Consider the following 6000-nt stretch of genomic DNA (forward strand, 5'->3'; position numbering starts at 1 on the left):
TCAAAACGGGTGCACTTTAACAGTCTAACAGTAAACTGGTAAAACAATTTAACAAACAAAGAGGTTAACACACACGCAAACCAAATAGAAAATAAGGCATTCACCCATAGGAGCAATAACACCATAACACAAGATATTTGACGTGGAAACCCAAATGGGAAAAACCACGGTGAGATGAAACTCACAAGTAACTATCTGCAGAATAGGAACCAGACCAGTTAAGGTCATACAATGTTCTTTACCAGAATAGATCCTGTTAGGAATCTCAATCTCTATTAGGAGATAAGTCCGATTAAAGACTACCTTGCTAGAGGATTTCAGATCCACATATGTGAACCACCTTGTTAGAGGATTTACAAAAGGCTTTTTGGGCCTACCCGGTTAAGGGCTTCAGACTTGTCGAAGATGTGAGTGATCTAGCAAATAGCATAGATTGCTTGGTTAGATCCTTGATAGCTCGTTCTTAATGCATTCCAGCATTACTTCAGTCTTCAACACATTCACACTCTGCCTTCTCTCACAGACCTCAACTTCTCTTCTATGATCGCACTTACAAAAACTCATCAACCACCTTAAACCCTTTCAACAACCTAAAACCCTAGACATGATGTCCTTATAAAGGAATCTGATTTCATGTTGGTCCAATAGGATTAGAATACAATTTCCTAGGTTCAATGCATCTGGACATATTTGGTAACATGACACAAATGCACCGCCAAAGTGTCGACACCGCCAAACAATCGGTGGATGGTAACTCATCACAAAATTCTGATTGGTAACTCATCACAGAGTATTACCGGTTCAAACAAAATACTGATTGTCGATTTGACAAAAATGAAGACTGGGAATTATGTGTTGTGCTGTTTTGTTCCTTTGTACCGCTTGAGATCCTCGAACCGCTTGGGGTCTTCATACCGGTTTGGGTCTCCATACCGGTTTGGGTCTCCATACCGCTTGAGACCGGTAAACACTTTCTGCAAAACACCGATAGTCTAAAGACTATAATACATCATACCGGTTGGAACAAATATCGAACAAATACCGGTTGAGCTTTAACTCATATATACAAAAAGTGATCTCAAAGCAAGTGTGTGTCCATCAATGACAATCACAACATCAATCATCAAAAATGCCAACAATCTTCCCCTTTGGCATTGATGGCAACACTTAGGAAAATTTTGACATCTAAGTGTTTTACAACAAAAATATGCCATAATCAAAATTACTCCCCCTAAGAATATACACTATCCCTTTTGCAGAAAATACAATGTATACAACTCTTTAACAGAAATAACAGGAAAGTATACATAGCATGCATCAAAATTTTAAATACCAGAATACTTCTCCCCCTTTGCCAACAATGACAAAATACAGCTGAATAACCCCTGTTCCATTAGCATTAAAAACCGATTTAAAGAGTTTATGACAATAAAGAGTGAAACTTGTCAAAAACTTATTTAAAGTCCTGCATAAATGTCTTCATGGATAGAGACCATGATTCAAGCAATGAGGTGGCAACTTCATGCTCCGTTTGCATCTGATAAACCTGCTCCTCCATGGCATCCATGGTACTCATCTCTTGAGTAACCGTTAGGGCATCTATATTGAGGTAGCATTTCTGGAGAATTTGCAGTCTTGATAGTAGGACCACTTGAATTTCCTACAAATTATGTGTCCGGTTTCTTATCTCTGCCTCTAGTCTTGCAGACTGAAGTTGAAACTGGTGAGCAGTTTGTCCATATGTGGAGAAGGAGTCATATGGAATCTTGAAGGTGCTAATAAATGATTGCATATCAGTTTGCAGTTTGTCCTTCTGAGTGAGCACATCATCACAAAATAAATGAGGTTGACAAATCTTGCTGAGTAGTAGATTGCCCTCATCCATTGCATCTCTAATGTCCTTTTGTGCCTTCTGAAGATCAGACCGGAGCTCTGTTAACTTTCTCACCAAGGTAGTGTCCAGAGCCTTTTGATGTTCCTTCTTGGCATTTGCTTCTGCAACCTCTTCCAGGCTTTGCACCTGGTCTTCTACAACTGTGCATAGGAGCTTCAATTGTGCAAGTGAGGAATCGGTACTGGGAAGGTTCATACCGGGTATCAAACCGGTAAGAATGTCCACCGCATCTTGGATCACATCTTGCTCCTTTTTCCTCCTTATCACTTCCAAGCATTCTTGAGCAACCTTAATGCTTTGGAGCAACTCCATTTCATTTGCAGATTGGAGGTCAATGGGACTAGAAATGTCAGTTGGTTTAGCCTGACTACCGATTGCCATTAGGGTCTCTACCTATGTGCTCTTTGCCGTTGCTTCCTTGTCCTTGGCTTTTTTCTTATCTTCTTGAGCCTTCCTCTGCTCCTCTTCTTCTTTCTTTCTTTTCTCTTCTTCTTGTCTCTTCTCTTCATCTTTTCACTTCTTCTCTTCTTCATCCTTCTTCTTCTCCTCTTCCTTCTTCCTCTTCTCCTCTTCCTGTTTCTTCTCTTCCTCTTTCCACTTCTCCTCTTCTTTCTTTTCCTCTTCCTTCTTCTTCTTCTCTTCCTCTTGTTTCTTATTTTCCTCTTCTCTTCTCTTCTTCTCCTCTTCTTTTCTCTTATCCTCTTCCTCTTTCCTCTTTTCCTCCTCTTTTCTCTTTTCCTCCTCATCTGCCTGTTTCTTCTTTTCTGCTTCCTGTTGCTTCTTTTCTTCTTCTGCCTGCTTCTCCTATCTTGTTCCTTTTGATTGTGTACCCTGAGTAACTTTTTCACCATCTAAGGCATTAGCGTCAATGGGTTCCATTTGTTCAGTGACCGATTCCCCTTCACTATCATATACTTCATCCGGTTTTGTTATTTCTGGTTCTTGCTCAACATTCTTGTTGGCTTGAAGCACTTCATGAGTATGTACAGCAGTCGTCATATGAAGATGAGTGTCTTTTTCAACATCATCAATTCTCCATTCTAATAACCAGAGTCTTCTCCTTCTAGTGAAGAAGAGTCCTTTGTTTTGGTTAATGACTTCAAATAGCTCAGAATTGGATAGGTTAGGAGAGTATTGGGCAAATACTTTCTCCCTTATTTCCTGTTCCTTCTCTATGGCAATGTGCCATTTGTTGTCTAAAGAATTATACAAAGAATTCGATGTCTCAGATCTAATTTTTGAAGGCAACAGGTCATTAACACACAAATACTTAATGATTTCCTGTTCAACTTCTTCCTTTTCATCATCATTGAAGTCATCAAAATAATCAATTAAATCATTGAGCAATTTTCTCCTAATATTCTTTATAGTTCTTTGACAATGTGTCAAAGGTTTGTAAGAAGAAATATCAATATTTACCAGTGCAGATGTTGCCGGTTCATTCTTTGTCTTTTTCCTCGTTTGCCTAGTCTTCTTAGGCTGTTCTTCTGACATAGTTTCTTCTAAGTCCGGTGTATTTCTTTTTGTCTTCCACTTCCTCTCAAAGACTTTGGCAAGTGCCGCTTTCGGTTTCTTCTTTACTGGTGACCGCTTGGTCACTTTGAGATTTGCAGGAGTAATCGGTGCCAATGCTAAAGGCACTACCTTTCCTTTCTTTACTGAGGGTTCTACAACTAGTGTAACCCTTTCCAAATAGGTGCCAGTTCTCTTTGCCTTTGGATCAAGGGGTGAGGCGATTATGGTAGAAGCATACCCGTCCAGCATATCATACATTACCTCATAGCCCATAGGCTCCACTTCTTCCTATCTGGGCTCAACGGCCTCCATTATGCATTCATCCACTTTGATGGTGAAGCAGATGTCTTCCTCATACTTTTTGACTATATCACCAGATATTCTTACCCTTTGGTTCATTTTGCATCTGAATTCATCAAAGTATTTGTTCAGTACTTCCGGATAGCCAGTTCCAACCGCTTGTAGACTTTCCTTGATTTGCTTAGTCACCGGTTGGTCAGTTGACCATTGAATATCACATACTCTTGGAAAGTACCCTTGGAAGTAAAAGAACAATCCAACCAGTAGTTGTCTGAACTTAAATCTCAGTGCATTGTCCTGTTTGATTGAGTTAAGATTCAACAGAAGTTGTCTTTGCATACAAGTGCACAGATCAAACGATGCATCTTCCTTGATCATCCTATAAGCAACATTTACCGCTATAGCAGAGACAAAATTAATTCTGCTAGCAAAGAACATCTGGTAACCTATCACCATGCAACATACTTGACCAGATCGTCCTTGATTGAGTTGACGGTCATTCCACGTGAGTCGCTCACTGAACCGGTGAGCTTGGACATTTCAGTCTTGCTGACCTTCCTTAGGGCTGGCACTTCCCCTATGTTATAGAAACCAGTGATGGCATGAATCGCTTCCAGTGTGATGTCATGTGTCCGCTCTAAGTACATTTTATCACTATGCACTCTACTCAGAATGATACGAATGTGATCATCTGAAAATTCCTCAAGAAAATAGACTGCGTTGTGAAGTTTCTTCTTTTTCAGAATGCTAAATTCTGGTTTAATCTTCTTATCCTTCCCTCAAAACAAACTCAACTGGGAATGGATCACAAGAGATCCTAGGTCTTGAATTTTATAATTTATGTAATTGGAAATTCCTTCTTCCACTATAACACCAGCGGGTATTTGTGATAGGGGATTGTATTTTGCCTTCCTCTGAATAAAATCTACTGACTCGACAGGTGCACCAGAACTAGCATGTGATGCGGAAGCCATGATAAATAGATAATTTTGAAAAATACCTTCGTAAATTGAGATTTAGGGTTTCGCAACTTGAACTTCGCCACACACTCCTTTGGTTGCAGAAATACCGCTTTGTGTTCTACACTTCTCCAACAGATGTTTGCTTCAGATTCTTTGTTAGGTTTTTGATAAATTCTTTGAATCGCAATGCAAATCTCTTTTCTTCGCTTTGCGCTTGAAAACTTCTTTGTTTGAAAAATGATAAGTGAGAAATGATTTGAAAATTCCTTTTAAACAGGTTATCCACCTACCATAATAAATGCTCCACTATTAGGGCGTAAACACTAATTTGCCTTTTACCATTTCCGGTCTTCTGCCGACTGATAGGTATCACATACCAGTTAAGGTCTTTTACCGATGTAAACCGGGGGTTTGAAACATTTCACCGTTTTCTCCCCCTAAGCTTTTTGTAGCTTAGTTTGTCGATTCCAAAATTTCCACACTAGGTGCAAAAACCGGTTCTTCTTGAATTACTTCTTCTGGCTTCTTCTTCCAAGTTTTCTTCATGCCTGCTTGAACAGTTTCAACATCAATCTTTCCTTCTGGAGTGACTGGTATATCATTCGATATGTTCTTTCTCATCCTGCAGAACCTTGCTGTATGACCTGGTTTGTTGCAATGATAGCAAACCATTCCAGGTGCTCTCCAAGGTCCATTATTCATGTTTCCATTCTTCCTTCTGCATGTTGTAACAGTGTGACCATGACCATGACAAATCCAACAGTTTTCTCTCCATCCAGTTGCTGCTTGATAGCCACCGCTATGATGATTGTAGGTATTAAATCGGTTGGGATTCCGGTTCACAAAAGGTTCCAAACCAACTCCTTGAGTCCTCTGAGGATATATTCTAGTGTTGTTCATAATAGACCTGCATTCAGATGCTCTATGCCCAAACTTGTTCCATGCATAACAATTACCATTGAACTTATTGGATCTAGGTACATTGTTCATGAAGTAAGGAAAATTATTGTAGGCTTTGCTCCTACACACATTAGCAGTATGTCTTTCTTTAAGACAGTTAAAGCAAACAGGTTTGAACTTTTGCTTACCTTTACCTTTGAATGTCGGTTGCTTCTTCGATGCTTCAGCATTTGCACCAGAGGTCTCACCTTCCTCATGACCGGAGTAACCAAGTCCATCAGTATTCTTGACAGGTTTGGCCGATTCAAGCTTTTGCTCTAGCTTAACAATACTCTTGTTGAACTTAGCAAGTATTTCCTTTGACTCAGAGAGTTCTTTGGAAATAGTAGCATTTGATTCCATCAAGTTTGCATTCTCGGAGATGGCTAC

Source organism: Cryptomeria japonica, chromosome 3 (genome assembly GCF_030272615.1).
Source record: "Cryptomeria japonica chromosome 3, Sugi_1.0, whole genome shotgun sequence".
NCBI classification, from domain to species: Eukaryota; Viridiplantae; Streptophyta; class Pinopsida; order Cupressales; family Cupressaceae; genus Cryptomeria; species Cryptomeria japonica.